Source organism: Xenopus tropicalis, chromosome 6, assembly GCF_000004195.4.
Source record: "Xenopus tropicalis strain Nigerian chromosome 6, UCB_Xtro_10.0, whole genome shotgun sequence".
In the NCBI taxonomy this organism is placed as follows: domain Eukaryota; kingdom Metazoa; phylum Chordata; class Amphibia; order Anura; family Pipidae; genus Xenopus; species Xenopus tropicalis.
The window spans coordinates 73,311,610-73,333,577 of NC_030682.2; the positions used below are offsets into that span (position 1 = coordinate 73,311,610).

At 39.2% G+C, this 21,968-nt stretch overlaps 1 protein-coding gene and 1 long non-coding RNA gene across 4 annotated transcripts in view; one reads left to right on the forward strand and one right to left on the reverse strand.

Annotated features, from left to right (window-relative positions):
• The window catches only part of tmem245 (transmembrane protein 245), a 252,025-nt gene that overhangs the window by 99,653 nt on the left and 130,404 nt on the right, over positions 1-21,968 (reverse strand). The window lies entirely within an intron of this gene.
• On the forward strand, positions 14,500-15,986 carry LOC105945531. The gene is made up of 3 exons (XR_004223161.1): positions 14,500-15,123; positions 15,581-15,644; positions 15,912-15,986. It is a non-coding gene; the product is annotated as an uncharacterized LOC105945531 (long non-coding RNA).

Consider the following 21,968-nt stretch of genomic DNA (forward strand, 5'->3'; position numbering starts at 1 on the left):
ATTGGAGTAAGGGCGGGTGATCCGGACGAGCTTTGCGAAGGAATTGGAGATGGTTGGTCCCGCGGGACAAGTTGTATCCTCTGTTGGGTTTCCCAGGCATCGTCATAGGAGGCTGGAGAGTACTGTCTGCCTTTATAGGTAAATAGCAGGCGAAAGGGGAATCCCCAACGGTAACGGATTTTGCTTGTTGTAAAATTGTTAAGGCTGGCTTAAAAGTTCGTCTCTTTTGTAAGGTCTGGGGAGCTAGGTCGGTGAAGATCTGTATTGGATGATCTTGGTATGTAATCTGGCCTGCTTCCCTGTCAGCTCGTAGTAATAGTTCCTTTATTTATAAAAAATGAAGTTTTGCAATTATATCGCGTGGGAGTCCAGATTGAGGTGGTTTACACCCAGTGTTCTATGGACTCTATCCATTTCCAGTCGTGGGGGAGGGATATCAGGAGCGATAGATTGGAATAGTTCAGTAATATCTTGATCCAGATTCTTGTATGTTTCTGGGAGGCCTCGTATTCGCAAATTAGATCTCCGGGATCTGTTCTCTAGATCTTCTAATTTTTTTTTAAGGTCGGACACTTGGTGGTGAGTTTATGGATTTCCGCTTTGTGTCCGTCCAGGACGGTTATTGCATCATCCATCTTGTTTTCCAATGTATGTGACCCAGTTCTTGTATTTCTCTAGATACAGATCTCATAATTTTCTCTGAGGTTTTTTCCAGTTCAGAGCGAAGCAAAATATGGAATCGGTGTATCAAGTCTGGGTCTTTATGAGTTGATGGGGTTGGGGGATCCTGTAATAATCCCTCCTGTTGGTGTAGGTTCAGAATCTGAGGTCATCTCTATTTCCTCTTGTGGTTGCCGGTTAAGCCTAGAAAGGAAAGGGTCCAATTGGTTTCCTGGTTTTGAGGTTTTCTGGCGTGGCCCACGTTGAGATTTAGGTAGTTTACCCATTTAGTTGGTATATGGTTATTGGTGGTAGATCCAAGGTATAAATCTGGTTCTCAGCCGGTATTATAAAAGTGCAAGTCGAATTCCAAGGTTAAACCTTAAAGTAGGAGTATGAGGATTAGTCCAGGGTTGGATAATATACAGTCTATATATTATTATGGAAACCGTTAATAGTAGATCTTGAGTAGGATCCTGATTTTCACTTGGTATTGTGGTGTAGGTATATATTAGGTTCCAAAGTAATGTACATGATTAGAGTTCTTCCTTATAAGGATATCAGGGTATATATCTATCCAGGATAAAGGTACCTTATCGTTCTTATGTTGTACTGAGAGGTTGTTAATGCTAAATCCCGGGTGGTGGCCTGATTCTCAGGTATTATTATTATTATAGGAGTGTAGCTCAAATTCCAGGGTTGTATATGAGGTTAAAATTCCTCAGTATAAGTAAAGATGTGAGAAAGTCTTTACTTAGCCAGAGTCCAAATAGTTTGTTGCCAGTACACTATTATATAGGATTAATAGCTTGTAGTATGGGAGTCTGAAATGTCCTTGGTTTATTAAGCACGCAGTGTAGTAGATTCGTATAGATTCTGCTTATAGTAGGTAGTCCTATATTCCGGACCGTTAGTTATTTGGGTTTTGGCAGAGACTGCTATGTACAATCGGGTTCTACTGTTTAACTGCAGTGCTTAAATAAACGTGTGGAGAAAGAGTCTCTGGTTATTATTTGCTCCCAGATGCCTTAGTATTAGTTCTATATATAGCTCCGATTGCCAGATAAATTATATTTGTAATAATATGTCCCCTTTGTTAGCGTGCCCTGAGTACCTTCTATACCGTAGGATAGAATGGCATCTCCGTGGAGTACCTGCGCGTCAGGCCCAGAGTGCGCACTTAGCTGTTTGGAGGTCGTATGGCGAGCAGACTGCTCGGGGGTCGCGACACTTGGCATCGATCGGTGCAGGCTCTCTAGGGGAATCGATTGTGCTGCTTCAGGTGGGTTGAATCCAGCGATGGCTGGGGCTTCGTTTATGGAGCGGCCATTTTGGATGCTGCGCACTAGCACCCCCAGATATCTGCTTTTCAAAGAGGCGCATAGACTTAAAGCTGACATACTGATGTTACAGGTGACATATTTCTGCGCCTAAGATTCCCCCAAACTGATCTTCCCACAATATCCAATTTCATACCTAGCATCCGCTGCCACTAAAAAAGCAGGAGTGGCAATATTAATTCATAAAAACTGCCCAATTCAAATTCACAAATCCCACATACGTAGGTCCGAAAGGACGCTACATAATCCTACAAGGACAAATCAACACCAGGGATATTATCCTAACATGCCTCTATGCCCCAAATACAAAGCACATTTCTCCTGATAGGTGAGAACTATAACCTGATATATCACTGTCTATGGATCGTTCAGGGAGGCCAATAGGGGGAGAGCGAGAAAGGCGTTCCAAACAGTTTAGACAACTAATACGATCAAACAGATTATATGATGCATGGCAAATATGTCACCCCTTGGAAAAGACATACACCTTCTGCTCTCACCCTCATGGCTCCCAACAATAAAAAGGTTATATGCTGATAAACCATGAAACACTGACACTGTTGAAACAAGCTATTATTCACCAGATTACCAGATCTGACCATGCTCCAGAAGAGGTCACCCTAAATATACTACCAGCTCCCCACAAACCCTACCAATGGAGACTCAATGAATTCCTTCTAACTAATCAGCAGATCTCAATTAGAGACAGGTCTAACAGACTTTTTCGCCATAAACAAAAACTCAGTTCCATCACCATTTATGGTATGGGAGGCCCATAAAGCCTGGGTGAGAGGCGAATTGATAGCAATTGCCACAAATGTAAAATAAAGCAGGAACCCAACGCTGAATCACCCTTATCCAACAGCCAAAAAAAGATGAACATAATTACAATCAGAAACCCACTATAACTAGATTAGCAACAATCACCTCGCTAAGAGCACAATTAAAGGACAAGGAAAGGCTAAGTCACTTTGGGTTGCCTAAATGTTAGGCACCCCTAAGTGGCTTTAATCGCTTACCTTGTACCCTGGGCTGGTGCCCTTGTTAGGAGAAAACAGCACCAGCCCGGGATACCTGTAGCGAGTGCTTCCTCCTTCCTGCTTCGTTTTGCAGGGACCCCATGACCGGTGCATGCGCAGTAGAGTGAAAAGCTGACTTCTCTGTTCAAGTTCGGCTTTCTCACTCTACTGCACATGCGCGCACACGCGAAGCAGGAAGGCGGAAGCGCTGCAGCTACCCCGGGCTGGTGCTGTTCTCTCAGAACAGGGGCACCAGCCCAGGGTAAAAGGTAGGCGATTTAAGTCACTTGCCTAACATTTTGGCCCCCCCAAGTGACTTTGCCTTTCCTTTAAAGGACTTATCCATTATGCAAGCAGAAAAATCAATTACATACACACGCCAAAGATACTACGAATATGGTAACAACGCTCATACCCTCTCTCGTAAATTACGAGATCAACAGACACAAAGAGATATCCTAGCTATTCGCAATAACCAGGGAGCCACGGTACACACCAGGGACCAGATAACTGAAGTCTTCCAAGACTATTATAATACTCTCTATAACCTGCAACCGCTCCCACCAAAAACATCACAAACCATAAAACAGTCAATCAAGATTTACTCAATTCTGCCACCCTCCCCAGATTTACCAGGGAAGCATTGTCACATCTTAACGAACCCATAACAGATGAGGAACTGAAACAAATTCTTAAATTCACCCCAAACAAAAAAGCCCCTGGCCCAGATGGCCTCACTTATCTATATAATAAAACATTCTACAACACACTAAGCCCCCATCTATTAGACATACTTAATCAGATGCTACAGGGGGCAGCACTGCCTAACTCAATGCTCCACACATCAAACTCCACACATCACCCTACTCTTAAAAGGAGAGGAAAGACCCTCAGTCCTGCTCTAGCTACCACCCAGTAGCATTATTAAATACAGATATAAAGATACTCAGGAAAATATTAGCTGATCGATTAACTAATCTCATGCCCAACCTGATCAATCAAGATCACGTGGGATTCATAACAGGACAACAGGCAGGTGATAATACAAGAAAAGTGATAGATCTGATCGATATAGCTAATACTACCAAAACCCAACTTTTAGTCCTAAGTCTGGACGCTGAAAAAGCTTTTGACCGCCTGAATTGGACATATATGAACACAATACTAGACTTAATGGGACTCAAGGGCCCTTTCCGCACAGCAATATCAGCTTTATATTCATACCCAACTGTGGCGGTTAAAATTGAGGGAAGGCTGTCTCAGCCCATAAAAATAGCTAACGGGACAAAGCAGGGCTGCCCCCTGTTGCCCTTAATTTATGCCATTACAATAGAACCATTAGCAATCAGAAAATCACTACATATAATGGGAATTATATATAAATGAAAGGAAAATAAAATGTCTCTTTTCACAGATGACATACTAACGCGACCCCTAACATCCCTCCCAAACCTACATGTAGCATTAGACAAATATAGCTTCCCTATACAAAGAAAACTATGCTCCCCTTATAACCAAGACACAAAGATCTCGACAAATGGGATCCCTATACACTATCATGGCTAGGTAGAATTGCTACAGTTAAGATGGTTACCCTCCCTAGGCTCCTCTACTACTTTGAGAAATTACCGGTACAGTCCCCCTCCCTATACTCAAAATTATACAGAAGAGAAATCCTAAGCTCCCCAATTCATACGGGGGCCTAGGCACCCCTGACATACATAAATATTATCTAGCATCTCACCTGCGCCAAGCTGCAACATGTTCAGACAGGGTACAATGTGGGAAATGGGTGACTGTGGAAAATGACAATGTGCAACCATATATATTATATGGTTGCACATTGTCATTTTCCACAGTCACCCATTTCCCACATTGTACTGCTATGGAATACAAATGTTCCCCCGGACATTAATGGAAAGCTCCTAAATTCCATAAAATGGACTCTCTCAATATGGAAACTGGCACAACTTTATACAAAAACCATATAGGTTAACTCCAGTATTAAGAAATCCATGCTTCCCCCGGGTATGGTCAAATCATACGCTATACCATGGAAAAACCTTGGCCTAACACAACTCAGGGACTTCTACGATGCCTTATCCCGCAAACTATATACATTTCAGGATCTTCAGAAAAAAATTGGTGCTACCAACAGCCTGTTATACCAATACACCCAGATCCACCATTTTATACAGCAACTAGGTGGTACCCAACTACCACTAAAACGTTCTCCATTCAAATCTATTGTTACCGCCCGAACTTCCAGAAGAGGTCTACAGAATTGCGACAATCTGTCTAACTAAACTAAACAAATAAAGAGTTAAAAAAAAAAAAAGAGAAAAATAAACTTAATATATGTTGGAAAATATAATCAAATATTAGTGAATATTGTTTAATGCAGTAACAATAATTAGTGAAATCACAGTTCACAAAGACTTTCAGGACACAACCTAGAGCACAATCATTTTTTGCAGCTGTGCACCGCTATATGTTATTGATGCACCCAAATGAAATAAGTTAGGTATCGTACTGAAAAGAAAAGACTGAGAACTTTCAATAGTAACTGACCCAAAAGTGTCAGTATGGTAGGGAGCAGGTTCCTGTGCAATTGCCCTTAACAGAAGGTTTATCCCAGAAAATTGTACATTTTTGGAAAGAACAGATTCTGGGGAATCCAGAATAGGCACAACAGTCTGTCTACTTCAAACTATCAAGTCGCAATGCTTTCCTAAAGTTATTGGTTTTTATCAAAATTTGTGAAATTTTTAAAAAATCAGTTTGATGCCCAATATGTATAGGTTTACCTAAGTATGTGGCATGTAGGGGCCCCAATGTGTACATACCCCCACATGATCTATCATCTGTCATTTCAGCTCCAGCAAAATCAACACAGTTACATCATTATATGTGGGATACAATATGCATAGATATACCAAAGTCTGTGGTATGTACTGAACCTAAAATGAAAATAGCGCATAAGGATTTCTTGCCTGCCAGCTCAGCTTTTGCATACAGAGCCCCCTGTCAGCGTATTATTTGCCATAACCCCCCCCAACTATACAGAGACCCCCAGAAAACCCATATAGTTTTGGAAAGTACACATTCTGACAAATCCAACAAGGGTAAAGAGTCCTTTCTACACCAAAGTACCAATCTGCAAAGCTTTCCTAAAGTTATTGGTTTTTATGACATTTCAGAAAATGTAAAGTCATTTTTGTACATCAAAGTTACACATGGCAAAGCTATGCTAAAAACAGATTAGGAACACTTATACAGGGATAAAAATGCGATAAAACCACAAACATTGTGCAAGTCAGTGAAACAACAAAATAAGTCACACAACAGTGTAATTGGTGGCCAGAATATCTGATCCAATAGTCACACTGTCAAAATATACAGTTTTTAGGGAAAAGAAACTAAAAACAAAGTGGTAAAATGAAAAAACAAAAAAATGTGTATACATGTGTGTACATGTGTAAAAGTTGTGTGACAGTGTTTTAGTGTGTATATGAGTATATATAAGTGTGAAAAATGAAAAAAACAAAACAAAAATAAAAACTACTAAATTGTGTGCTGTAAGTGTGTGTAATTGTATGTAAGTGTGTATAAATGTATGTAAGTGTGTGTGTGTGTGTAAGTGCAAAAAAAAAAAAAAAATCAGCCTTACCTGTCCTGAAGATCAGATCGCTGCTCTGTCCTCCATGCTGCAGTCCTGGACCATGAAGTCAGTGGGCTGGCGCTGGGGGGGAAGGAGGAAGCAGGAACAAGCAGCAGACGCGATGCATCGCGTCTGCTGCTTGTAGGTCGGTCCTGCAACAATCGTGCCAGGACACGGGACTCGGGAAAGTCAAAGGGAGGCGGTGTGTGCTTAATGGTGAACAGCAGCGCTAGTATTGTTCCCCTCGCGCGATCTTACACACCTAACCTGGAACTATTGACCATCAAGTGTCGTCCCTTTTACCTCCCTCAGGAGTTTACATCGGTCATAATCAGCACCATTTATATACCACCAAAAGCAGATACGGACACTGCCTTAGGTGAGCTGCATGAGGTACTAGCACAGTGCCAGACAACACCGGCACGCTGCGCTTATTGTGGCAGGGGATTTCAATAATTCCAACCTCAAATGTGCAGTACCAAACTTATACCAGCATATCACCTGCCCCACCAGGGGTGATAGGACACTGGACCACTGTTACACAACAATAAAAGACAGTTACAAGGCACAATCTCATCCACCATTTGGGAAATCTGGCCATGCCCCACCATCTTCCTCATGCCAAAAAGGCTAAAACAGGGAGTTCCGGTTCAGAGGGAGGTCTTGCGCTGGACGGACCTATCGTTGGCTGCTCTTCAAGATGCACTCGATGACACAGACTGGAACATGTTCCGTAAAAGCTCTGATGATATCAACGTGTTTACGGAAGTGGTGGTGAGTTTCATTGGAAAACTAACGGATGATACTGTACAAAAAACGATCATCAGAATGTTTCCCAATCGGAAGCCGTGGGTGGACATAACAATCCGCGAAGCGCTATGATCTCGCACTGCTGCCTATAACACGGGTCTTGCGTCGGGGGACATGGACTTGTACAAAATTGCCTCTTACAACGTTCGGAAGGCGGTGAAAGAGGCAAAGCAATGCTACGGGAGGAAACTAGAATCACAGCTCCAGCAGAGTGACTCTAGAAGCCTCTGGCAGGGCTTAAGGTTAATAACGGACTACAAGGCACCAACATCTGGTATGACGATCGCGAACGTGACTGGCAGACAAGCTGAAGGCCAACAGAGAGATTGAGAAGAAGCTTCGTCCCACAGGCCATACGAGCTCTCAATCATAATAACATCACATGGATCTAGGAACCCTTGGGAGCCTTTGTTAGGGATTAAGTCTTTTTATTTTGCAAACGTGGGACAATTGCACATTTGCACTTTTCGCAGTGCAAACTTCGAAGTTGAACTGCAATTCTTGCACATATCATGCCAACTATTTGGCCATGGTTCTACATTGCACTACATACATTTCAACTATTACATTATTGTATTTCATTTCATTTTATTCTTAACTTCTTATATTCTATATTATTCTAATTTGAGGTCAAATTAGAGTAGTCGTCTAAGCATTTCACTGCATATCATAATGTGTATGACTGTGTATGTGACAAATAAAATTTGAATTTGAATGACAGCCCCCCTGGCACGTTGCCCAGGGGGCTGTTATCGCTACAAACTCTCTGCAACGGCGGCACATGCCGCCGCTGAGGAGAGAATCTTTTATCTGCCAACAACGTATGAAACATGTCGTTGGCAGTTAAACCCTTTTTCTGCCACGACATATCCCATACGTCGTTGGCAGTAAAGTGGTTAATTGATGGATTTGTGATTGGGGGTGTTTCCTAGTATAATTCACTCCCATTCTGATGGGAATAAATGGTTTGTAAGGAGTGTTACCAGGCAGGCTTGAGAAAGGGTTGGTGTAAGCCCTAAACGTTGCCTGTTTATTCTGACCTGTAAATAAAGCACCTTTTCACTTTTGTGCTGCAGTTTGATTTCAAATTATTGGGTGTGACAATAAGAAAGACTGGTGAATCCTTCTGCTGGTTCCATACCCAAAGCAGAAAATTTTGCAATGGGGTCACAAATTTTATTTTTTGGGTTGGGCATAGAGCAGACTTTTCCCAGTTTATGTACCAACCTAGGGACTGCAAGGTTTGTAGAACAAGCAACAGATGTTCTTTGGAAGGAAGTGCTGTAAATTAGAGATGATTCTGCATGATCTCCTTCCGCATGATCTCCTCAAGTACTTTTGGTGGCACAGTCTTATTGGAACATGAAGGTAGGCATTTTGTAAATCCAGTTACAATAAAATCGGCTGGACATAAAGATGCTACTGTTGATCGAATTGTTACCATTTTGAACCTTTTCTTCTGTATGAATTGGTTGAGGTATCTCAGGTCTATAATAGTTCTATATCTTCTATTTGGTTTGGGAATGCGAAACAAAGGGGAATGCACTCCTAAATATTTTTCCTCTGAAGGGACGGGGATCAGAACTCTCTGAACCTTGAATGGCTCTTTGAAGAACTTGGATTTGACAAATAGATGTTAATTTTGGAGTCAGAACAAACTTATTTGGTGGTCTGGCTATGAATTCTATGGAGTAATCTTTTTGAATGGTCTGAAGGACCTACCTGTCTTCTGTTATTCTTCCCCAGGCGGTGCCAATTTTAATAGCCTGCCACCCACTGGACTGGCGTCAGAAAGAAAAAGGCTTCTGGTTATATATAGGGCAGCCCCTACTTGAGGCAAATCTTTCTGTTAGTCTTGCTATATTTCCACTGTTGGCATATCTTGTAAGATGAGCTCTAGGTACAAAAAAATGGCTTCTTTTGTCTCTTATTTTGAGGAAGACTCCTGACTTTGTCATCCACCCTTTTCTCCACAATTAGATCAAGTTCTGATCCAAAAAGTTTCTCCCCCTCAAACAGCTTATCAAGAAGGCAATTTTTGAGGCGATGTCTGCCACCCAGGGATTTAGCCATACAGCTCTACGAGCCAATGTAGCATAAGCAGTGGTTTTTGCTAAAAATCGATGTTAGTTAAGGCAGCTTCTGTTAAAAAAATCAGTGGCCAGATATAGATTTGGTAGGTTAGCAAGCAGAGAGGGAGTCCCTTCCTTTAATCCCTTCTGTAACTGGTCAATCCAGACTTTAAGGGACCTAGCAACCAATGCTGCTGCAATAGCAGGTTTACAAGATGATTCAACAACCACATAGGTCTTCCTGAGCACGGACTCCGCTTTCATTGGATCCTTATGGCCTGAACTGTCTACTAAAAGTAAAGTTGTTCTCTTCATCATCTGAGCCAATTTGGGTGGCGTGTCCCAGGTTTTAGAATCCTTCACGTTGAAGAGAAATAAAGATTCAAATCTTTTGGAAAAAAATAATTATCTGTCAAGCACAGACTACTGGCTCTTGATTCTTTCAGAAATTGCAGCATCTAAAGGCAAACAAACTTTCTTTTGTTAATGCCAGAAAAAAGTTTACAAGATTTCTTGAGAGGCTCATCTGCTTCTTCAAGCCCCATGGTGTCTCTAACTGCTAATAAAAAATGATCAATTTCCTCAAGAGAAAAGAATTCTTCAGACTCAACATATGCATCTTCTGCTGAATCAGAAGAAAATTATTTTTTCTCATATCTCCATATATTCTTGGCTGCCTTCTCCATTCTTCTCAGAGCAGTCACTTGGTCACACCACCCACTGCTGTTTCCTGCCTTAAAACTTTCTGTCTTGCTGATCCTTACATTTCAAATTCCACCACTGAATTCCTCCAAAGAGAATCTTCCCCTTAGTCCCTTCAAAAATAAACTAAAAGATTACCTCTTGGAGCACTGCTATAACATTTAACCCATTTCTGGTGCTTATAATGCAGTGACAACTACTGTAACCTGCAGCATTTTATATCCTTGTATTTGTGTCTGAAACATAACTTAGATTGTAAACTCTATGAAACAGGATCCTCCTTCTTCATGCCTCTAACTCTTGGCACTTAATCTTTATTACTTTGTATTATTGTCTGTTAATTTACTATTCTGCTTTACAGTACTAATTCAGTTACTTTAAATATGTATCATCAAATTACTCAGTCATCTCATTTTATAATCCAGAGTGCAATCCACACTGCAAAAAGTCTGGGTTCCAATAAAAAAAAAAAAAAAGATTTAGAGCCCTCCAGTCAAAACCAAAACCAGGTGAACCTCCACGAGATATAATAGCACGATTGCATTATTATTACAGAACTAAGGAAGATCTGTTGCGCTCCACCAGAACACACGAAGACGTGGAAATAGATGAAAAACCCATACCGTTATTCATAGACATTGCATCATCCACTGTGGAGAAACACCGGGATGTGTGCCCAGTCACCCAACGCCTACAAAATGCGGGGTTAAAATACCAATGGTGTTTCCCCTTCAAATTGATATTCATGAAAAATGGAGCCCTATACACAATCACAGACCCAACGGAAGGCCAATCACTCCTCTCCTATCTGGGCCTTGTCAACGACGATGCCTTACCACCGAAGCCACCTTGCACTAAAGAACACCCACCTCAACCCCTGTGTGAAGAGAAAACCAACAAAAGCAAGGCATCTTCTAAGTCTTCCACCGACGCTATGATCAACACCTTATCCTTCATATTGGACACCTCTTCCACTGGAGTACATCAAAAGGTAAAGATTTAAAATTGACCACATTTGCCAATTCCCACCGGCAATATGCTTTAAATATTTCTTGAATATACTAGCAATAAACACATGTATTATTGCATATGGCGGTTACAATAGTGACACATAATGAAAAGGACCTTAATAGCCCAACCAAACGTAAGATGGCAGCCTCATATTACTTGAAACTGAGAGCAGATATTGTGGCTTTTTAAACTAAAGGACAAACCAGCCCGAATGCTCGCAAGAAAACTCAGTCAAGACACAGGTTATAGCCCCATCACATCTATTACATCTAAAACCAGGAATACCCTTACCAACCCCTTAGATATACTAATAGAATTCAAATTTTTTTTTATTCTACTCTATACACCTCACAAAACTTATCCTGACCCACTGTCCGAGAAGAATTGCTAGACACATCACATTACCTAGAATAAATCCCTCAGATAAAGTGTCTTTGAATTCCCCCATAACATTAGCTGAAATTGAACTAGCTATCAACCAATTAAAAAACAATACAGCCCCAGGCCCAAGACGGGTTTCCTCCGTCATATTACAAAGAATACAAAGACATCCTATTTCCCCACCTAGCTGTTATTTTAATGACATACTCCAGGGCCACTCTCTCTCACGTGTAATGCTAACTTAACACTAATAAACCCAAACCTAATAAAAGACCATTCCAATATAAAAAATTACCGCCCAATATCAGTCCTCAATGTGGACATCAAATTATTTTCTAAAATCTTATCTACTCGTTTGTCAAAATAGCTACACCAATTAATACAACCTGACCAATACGGATTCATCCCAGCTCGCCAAACACTGACTGCATATGCAGAATCACTAATATTATATCCGATGCAAACAACTCCAGATCTCCATTGCTGACACTAATGTTAGATATCCATTAACCTTTTTGTGCTACTACCAATATATAATATAGAAGGTGCATATCTCGACGAATTAAGAATTTTATATTCTAACCCTACGGCCAATGTTACATTAGCAGGTATACGCTCTTTGAATATTGAAATTCACAGGGGGACTCATCAGGGGTGCCCACTTTCCGCACTATTATTCGTGTAAGCAATAGTACCGCTCATTTAATAAGAAATTCCTCAGATATATCAGCCTATAAAAAAGGAAATCAAGAACATAAGATCACTTCATATGCAGATGAAAGTAGTGAAGCGTCTATACCTTTCGTCAAACCGCCCACTTCCGGTAAAGTGACAGGTGCCCCGCCCATTTTCTGGTCAAATGTGTCAGATGTCCCGCCCCTTCCGGTTTAAGTCCCACCCACTACACCCATCGATCAGCGCTTGAGCCCCGCCCAGTACACCCACAGGAATGTCACCACGTGACCCTGAACAACCAATGGGGTGTCTTATTCAAGGGCGGCACCACGTGACCCTGAGCAACCAATGGGGATGGATTCATGGATATTGAGGACATGCCCGGGCATGTATAGTGTTATGCCCGGACACGTCTGTGACTAAAAAAAAAAGGATTCTGCGCATTGTGGTTATAGTGGTTGTTGCATTACAATCATGCCGCGACGGAGGAATAAAAAACACATATTACAAAGGCAATATTTTAACCCCAGAGCACCCGGCTCTTATGGCGGTATTGAAAACCTGTACAGAGAAGTAAAAAAACACAGGTTAAAAAGAAAAGATGTAAAAGAGTGGTTAAATCAGCAAGATGTCTATGCACTGCATAAGCCTGTTAGAAAGAACTTTAAAAGAAACAAAGTTGTGGTTTCAGATATCGACTCACAGTGGCAAGCAGATCTGGTATCCATGATAGATTTGTCTAAAGAAAATGATGGTATAAAATATATTTTGACAGTTATAGATGTCCTATCAAAATATGCCTGGTGTTGCGGCCTGCGCAATAAGACAGGGACAGCGGTGGCCACGGCCTTTCAGAGAATATTTGAAGAGGATCACCGAACACCGATTAAAATACAAACAGATCGTGGTAAAGAATTCTTGAATAAAGAAGTAAAGCAGCTTTTTGATAAATACAAAATAAGACATTTTGTTTCTTCAGACACTGTGAAATGCTCTTTAGTGGAACGGTTTAACCGTACATTAAAGACTAAAATGTGGCGATATCTCACAAAACGTAACACTTTTAGATATATTGATATTTTGCCCAACTTGGTATATAGTTACAATCACACATATCACTCATCAATTCGGTGTAGACTAGCTGATGTTACAAAACAAAATTCATTAAAAATCTGGAAGAATCTTTACTATGAATATTTTTCTTCTAAAAAGATTAAACCCAAATTCAAAATCGGTGATGATGTCAGAATTTCTAAATATAAAGGAACTTTTAGTAAAGGGTATGAGCAGAGTTACACAGATGAAATATTCACCATTTACGATATAAACACCAGGGGGCTCAGACCACTTTATAAACTGAAGGATCTGGCTGATGACCCCATAGATGGCTCTTTCTACGCAGAAGAAATACAAAAAGTTCCTCCAGATCAGAATCGCATATACAGAATAGAGAAAATTATTAAGAGAAAAAATATTGACGGCATTAATCTATTCTTTGTTAAATGGATGGGTTACCCCCCAAAATTTAATTGTTGGATTGAAGAGAATCAATTGACTGATTTATAGACCATGGATGAGGGATCATTCTATATGACCTTGCCCAGCAATGCATCCTCCAAGATATATCCCGACAACACCATATCTAATTACACAACTAAATTAGAAAAAAGTGTTGACCTTCGAGGGCCATGGGAAGTAGCCCTTACAGAAATACAATACCCCCACACATGGAACATCTTTGAACCCCATGAAGGTAATTTTGTCGTTGGTAAACATGAAGATGATCTTTTAAAAGAGTATCATATTAAATCGGGGTATTATAACACTATTAATGAGGTTGTGAAAGCAATAAATGCGAGACTCGATAGTTTAAAAATTCCACATGAGCATATTAAACTGCGTTATGATGATTTAGAAAGAAGCGTATCAGTATCTGAATCACCAATATACACTTTTTTAATAGTGATTTTAAAAGAAATGATAGAATAGTAAAACATTTTGTAAAGAAACGTATGCTGTATTTAACATTTAGACTTAGACAGTGTTGTCATAACAATCAAACATGTATACCGTATTGTGAAAACACAGCTATGATCTGTAACTGATACTATTAAACTATACAATAAACATATTTATTAATGGCCAACATTTGTGTGTATTTTCTAAAGCAAAAGTGATACATGCTAGTTTGAGATGCAAAGGTGTTTTCCCATATTGTAAAATTAGGGGGTTGTCAGTGAACATATTAGGGAAGTGTGACCGTTTCAAATATATAATCACTAATGACAGATGTATGCCCTTTGGCCATCAGTAACTGACCAGAAACAAAAGACAAAAGCACATATGCTATATCAATTATATTAGCAATAAGTACCACCTGTGTCTGAGAAATATGACCTCGGGAACTGACCAGAAACAAAAGACAAAGCACATATGCTATATCAATTATCTAAGCACTCAGGACACTCTGTGTCTGGGGACTCATGACCACAGGAACATGATCAGGGACAAAAGCATATACAAATTAGCAACATATGTTTAAATGGTATCTAGTCTAATTAATTATAAGTTGAGGGGGAGTGTTAAATATGGTAATATCTAAAACTTATAATTTAAGCAGATCCAATAGCAGTGCTGATAGTTTTGGGGCGTAATTTAGGCCTAGCCAATCGCAAAAACAAGGCATCTATGGGGCGGTAATACAGGTTGGCCATAAATACAGCGTACCATGAGACCTGGACAATACAAAAGTTTTATTCACAGAAACATTTTTCTGACGATAAAAAAACAAGGTATGTATTATTTATTTTATATCTTTCATATTTTTATACTTGTAGATTTATATATATTTTTTTTTATTTATTCCTTATTAATTGCTATATATATTTTTGTAATTGTTATATACAGAACATTTTAATCGCATTTATTTCTTAAAATTAATTATTATTTAGTTATTTGATGGCTTTTGTTCTATATTTTGTGCAACTAAAGCTTATTAAAATGTTATACTTTTATGTTCTGTTTATGCACATCATTTTAGTATACTCTGTAAACAGCCTGTTGTTCACACATAGAGGGCTGATGGTTTCCTAAAATTTAGGCTGTTTTTTCAGACGATTATTTTAGTATATATTACAAGGATAACGTCCCAGCGTAGATTTATAAGTCTGTTAAATTGGTGTAAATAATGTTAGTATAGCTTCAATATTACATTGACTCATTTTTATTTGTATTGTGTTGTATTTCTAGATGTCTCAACACAGCGCTAATAGCATGTTTAACAACTTTGGGGACATTACAGATTCTCAGTTAGGTATATTTTTACTTTATTTTTCTATGTAGCTATCTATCTATCATCTATCTATGTGTCTATCTATCTATGTGGCTATCTATCTATCTATCTATCTATCTATCTATCTATCTATCTATCTATCTATCTATCTATCTATCTATCTATGTGTCTATCTATCTATCTATCTATCTATCTACCTTTACTGTATGTTTGATACAGTAATCATTGTTTAATTAGTAAACTTGCTATCTTTTTTTTTTTTTATTTCTTAATTCATTTTTGTTATAGCGGCTGTTATGGATGTTGTATTACCACCATTGCCCTATTCACAAACAGAAGATATTTTAGGAGTAACAGCTAGAGGTAAGCGTACTGTATTGTTTGTACATTAATCACCGTTATTAGTATAGGACTCAAATATAACGTATGATATTATAACTATGGCGCTTAGAAAACTATATCTTTATTTTAGACCTAAACATTCTTGACTGTGCAACTCTAAAAGAGCCCGACATTGAGATCATTGCGCATAATGTTGAGAGCCGGGCAATACACAAAAAACCATCACAGACTGAAAATAGGGGGAAAACATTTTCATAATTAGTTTATGATTTTGTCTCTTCAGGTAAAAAAATCAAGGCAAATAATGCATCAGAAAAGGAGAATATTCCCCCTGTAGAGCGTGTTTTGATGCCTTCAGCCCCACGTAAAGTAACCCAAGCTGAAATACACAATAGAACAACTAAAACATGTAAGTACAGAACTATAGCAAACTAATCTTCTTTTAAATAGTATTTAAATTTATTTATTTATTTATTTTAATTCTATTTTTTCTTGTCTCTTTACAGCTAAGAGAAGTAAAACAGGCCAGATATCTGATACAAAAGATAGAAGAGCAACCAAAAACATCACAAATCCTGTTGTTCCTGGATTCCACAAAACAGAAGTCGTTAAATCAAAGCCATTACTAAAAAATGATTTTAATGGATCGATAAGGACCTTGCCATTGTCTCCAGTTTCTAATCTTGATGAATCTACATCACAATCTGTCAAGGGTGGTGAGTCAGCATGTATAATACCAAGTAATGTTATCAGGTATGTTCCAAAGCAGTCTGTTATACAGAGCACACCTTTAGCTGGTAGGGGTGTAAGTAATGTGAAGAGGCAACTCATATATGAAAATACCCCACCTGCTAAACAAAAACGCGTCGCAGAAACACAAACAGAAAACAGTTTAGATGTTGCGTTACCAGCAGAAGGCCTGTATACTCACATTTTACATTTTACAGGTCTTAGAACTTGGAGTAAAAAAGTACAGAGTGCATTGAGCCATATGGGAAGTCTAAACCACAGATGGCTTAACATGGTTAATTTTTTAGGGCACCTTAACAGACAGGCCATGGCATTAGGTAGTATGGCGCCTGAAGAGTCTAAGGGTGCAGAGATAATAGCTGTTTCTGAAAAGTACACAAAATTAAGTAAGGTTCTTAAGGCTTTTGAAAAAGAAATAGGTGAAACAGCATGACTAAAAATGGTTGGTGGTGGTAGGTTAGAAAAAATTCCCAAACTGTCTGTGAACAGAGCTAAAACTATCAATCGGGCTGTTAAAATGTTAATAAGCGCCAGGGCTTCTTTGAAGGCAAGGGCACATAGACGTCTTTGTTATAACAATGCAAATCTGCATGCTACAACATCGACTTCTTTACCCATTCAATCAGGGGTCCTCAAAACACATGACACACCAAACAAATCTGATAGGTTACAAATACAGGCCACGCAACAGAATAGTGGGCGCAGTAATGTACAGGACAGTGACCAAAGACTGTGTTTGGAAGCTGTTAATGCTGATCATGATCAAAATGCTGGTGTATATTTAGATGCTATTTACTGATGGTAGAGAGACCTAGCCAACTTTAACGGCGTTATGTATATTGACCATTTTAGATTTATAAACTTAGACAGAATACACTCATTTGTGGATGCTGTTAATGTTGTGCATTCCACTATTCAAAATTTACTGAACAGAACCTTACCAGACATAGCGCCAGGAGATTTTGTACAGTTGAGGCTTGAGGGTGGGAACACTTTTGACCCTGTATATTCCACAAAACAGTCTAGTGAAGCTTTTAATGCTGACACTTTTTTGAATTGCATTGCGAATGCTTTACAGAGTAATGCAGAATGTCTTGCTGGTAATTCTCTAAAACTTGTGGTAGTTGTGATCAGGAATAGGCGTGGTGGTGTAAAAAAACGGTTACGTGCAATCCCTTACAGCAAAATTATCAGAGGTAAAAAGCAATGGTTGTATGATTTTAACAATTACACTACAAATCTGTGTCTGGCAGCCAGCCTATGCGCCTTGATGGATAATGATGATGTCGGTGATGCCGTTTTACTAGAACGTGCCAAACAGTTACACAGGGCCCTAGACATACCAGAGGATCAGCTAGTGTCTTTTAATGACATTGCGGAATTTGAAAATTACTTAAACGTTAACATTAAAATTCTGTATTTCAGTCAGGGCCGCTGGCAGTTTTATCATACAGGGGCGGCGTCCAGAGAAAAGATTTTATTTGTTTTACACCATGAAAACCATTATTATGGTATTAAAAATGTGAAAAGTTTTATCGGTTAGTCATACTTTTGTGAGAGATGCAATTCTGTGTATCACCACAAGAATAATCATGGCTGTCAGCAGTTTTGTAAAGCATGTCATAGAATGAACTGTAGGGATGAAATAGGTATTCAGCCTAGGTGTTTTAACTGTCGTGTGTTTTGTCGTTCAAAAGACTGTTTGGAATTGCATAGACAGCTGGCTCTTGATGACGAGAGCATTTGTAGACTTAAAACGTTTTGTGACTCCTGCTACCGATATGTGTGTAATGGGGATGAACATAAATGTGGTGTAAGCGTAAAAAGAGGCGTGTTGTAGTCCGTAGATATATTGATCCTTTTCAACTTGTTACGCTGGCGTCTGTCTGCATGGCTATGTACAGATTTAAATTCATACCATTAAACACTATAGCCATTGTACCAGGAGACAATTACCACAAGACACAAAAACGTTTTTCTACACCGGCTATCCAGTGGCTTTTGTATGTAGCACATACAGAAAATATTCCCATTCAGCATGCATTAAGGGGTGGTGAAAGGAGGGTTGGTAGGTACTTTTTGGACGGCTATGCTTTTGTTGATGGTAAGCACGTTGCTTTTGAATTTCAGGGCTGTTTTTATCATGGTTGTCCTGTTTGCTACAATGAGGCTGACTCCAATGATGTAACAAATTCAACATACGGACAATTATACTACACATTTTTGGTTAAAAAAAGATATCTGCAAGAATGTGGCTTTATAATTCGTTTGATGTGGGAGCATGAATGGCATGAAATGCTTGAAAAGGATGAACAGCTTAAAGAATTTATCCATAAAATGCAGTTTCCAATACCCCTGGATCCCCGTGATGCGCTTTATGGCGGTAGAACAAACGCTATCAAGCTGTATCACAAAGTAGAGGATGGTGAAAACATAAATTATTATGATTTCACTAGCCTTTACCCCTTTGTTAATAAAACCAAGACCTATCCAGTTGGGCACCCAAAATAATTTATGAAAATTTTGGTTACATCAAAAAATACTTTGGTCTTGCTAAGGTCAAAGTATACCCACCAAGGGATTTGTTTTTTCCAGTCTTGCCTATGAAACTGAACAAAAAACTCATAATCCCTCTCTGTTACACATGTGCTTTGAATTGTCAGGCAGAACTATGCACACACTCTGATGGGCAGCGCTCTCTGACTGGTACGTGGACGACTATGGAACTAGAGGTAGCTATAGAAAAGGGTTACAGAATAGCACAAATCTATAAGATCTGGCATTTTGACAATTCCAGCAATGACTTGTTTACACAATACATTAATCTACACCTCAGGGACAAACAAGAAGCATCAGGTTATCCAAACTGGTGTACTGTACGGCCAAGAAAAAACAATACATTGACTCATTTTATGAAAAAGAGGGCATTCAGTTACGTGCTGATAAGATAGCCGTAAACCCTACAAAACGTCAAATTTCCAAATTATTTCTCAATTCATTGTGGGGCAAGTTTGGCCAGAGGTCTAACCTACCACACACCAGCATTGTCACAGACCCTGATGAACTTTTCAAGTTAGCATTTCTGCCTTACTATGAACTTTCTGAGGTTAATTTTATAAATGATGAGACAGCTGCTGTAAATTGGAAATACAGTAAGGAACGGTACACAATCAATTAAAAACACCAACATCTTTATAGCCTGTTTTACTACAGCATATGCCAGACTAGAATTATACAAACTTCTAGACAGGCTACAAGAAAGGTGCCTCTATCATGACACAGACTCTGTTATTTTTGTGAGTAAAGAAGGTGACTGGAATCCACCACTGGGTGATTATCTGGGTGAACTGACCAGTGAGGTGCCAAATAACACACATATCACAGAATTTGTATCTGCAGGGCCCAAGACATATGGTTACAGGCTTAACACTGGTAAAACAACCTTGAAAGTGAAAGGCATAACGCTCAATGTTGCTAACACCCAGGTTATTAATTTTGACAGCCTGAAAGATCTGGTTCTGGATTACCCACACAATACAGATGTTAAGACGCAAAAGACAATAGGAACAGAACAATCTGGTATTGTCAGAAACAAGAAACGTTGGCAGATAGAGACCAGGACACTACGGAAAACACAAAAGTGTGTTTATACAAAGAGACAGCTGTCAAACGATTTTAAAACATTACCTTTTGGCTATTAAATAGAGGCCATGGATACACGGCTTCAACATCCATTCTCCTGTATTTTAGCAGGACCATCTAACTCAAGGAAAAGTTATTTTGTAAAACAGCTATTAGTCAATGCTGATACACTTTTGTCACACAAACCTGATAATATTGTTTGGTTTTATGCATGCTGGCAAAAATTGTATGATGAATTATCTTCTTCATTTCCCCATATTAGGTTTATTGAGAGTCTGCCTCAAACATTTATGGATGATGATTTGTTCCCACCTGGTAAGGTAAATTTGACAATTGTTGATGACCTTATGGAAAGTGCTAGTGAGAATGTTGAAATAGAAAAAGCATTTACCAAGTATGTGCATCACAGAAATTTAAGTATTATGTATCTTGTGCAAAATGTGTTTTGTATGGGTAAGAAAAGCCGGACAATAAACTTAAACACCAAATATATGGTGCTTTTTAAAAATCCGCACGACAAATGTACCCTGGAAAAACACGTTTCTTTTTAGAAGCTTTTGAGGATGCAACAAGTCAACCCTATGGGTATTTACTAGTTGATTTAAGATCCAACACCCCTGAGGAACTCCGGTTAAGAACGGGTCTATTCCCACCATCCCTACCAGCGGTGTACGTAGTTAAGAAAAATTGCTCTAAAAAGTAAGTTTTTTCATTGTTGTGTGCATTCTTAATACTATATGCATTGGTGGTAGGATGTCTAGCAGACTGCGTCGCAACTGGGCCCTTTTAAAAGCCCTTGTGACCGCTAGAGCATCTGATAGAAAATCTATTTTACGAAAAGCCAGTAATGATTTGATAGCCGCCATTAGTGAAATTGCTCTTAATGTGCTTAAAGGGCGAATACCTCTAAAAAAGCCCCAAAAGAGCATTCTAAAGAGGTGGCGAAAAGCTATAAAAAAACTAAGTGATAAAAAATTTCCTATCAGAGGTAAAAAACGGCTTGTGACACAGACAGGGGGCTTCATTGCTCCACTTTTGAGTTTTGCGATTCCCTTAATAGCTAGCTTGTTTGGTAATAAGACTACTAGCCAGTCATAATGGAAAATGCTGATAAAATGTACCTGGTATCCAAGCTTGAACTTGACAGGCTAAAAAGACCCCTTCCCGCAGTACCTGACATCTGCCAGAGTGTTACACAGCGTTTAGATACTGAAATCAGTGAAATTTTACATAGGAATGACTTATCAGATGATGAAAAAATTAAAAGATACACAACTGTGTTGCAGAGATACTTGGTATTTGCTAAACAGGATGCAAAGGAATTGTCAACTTTAACATTGCTAATGCCTAATAGTACACAACAAACACCAAGTGCCATCAGTAACGAAGATAATGCTGTCCCAGAAATACTAAGACATGTAAATGACCGTTTCAAGAAAAATGCAGAACTATTGTTAAACAAACTGCGACAGGCTGGAGAAATCACATCTTGGAATGAAAGAGGGGAATTTATTTACAAAGGTAAAATCATCCCTGGATCCAACATGTTGGACTTGGTACGAACTACCACACAGAGTCACGGAATGATCAAAAGCAAAATGCCGCATGGCT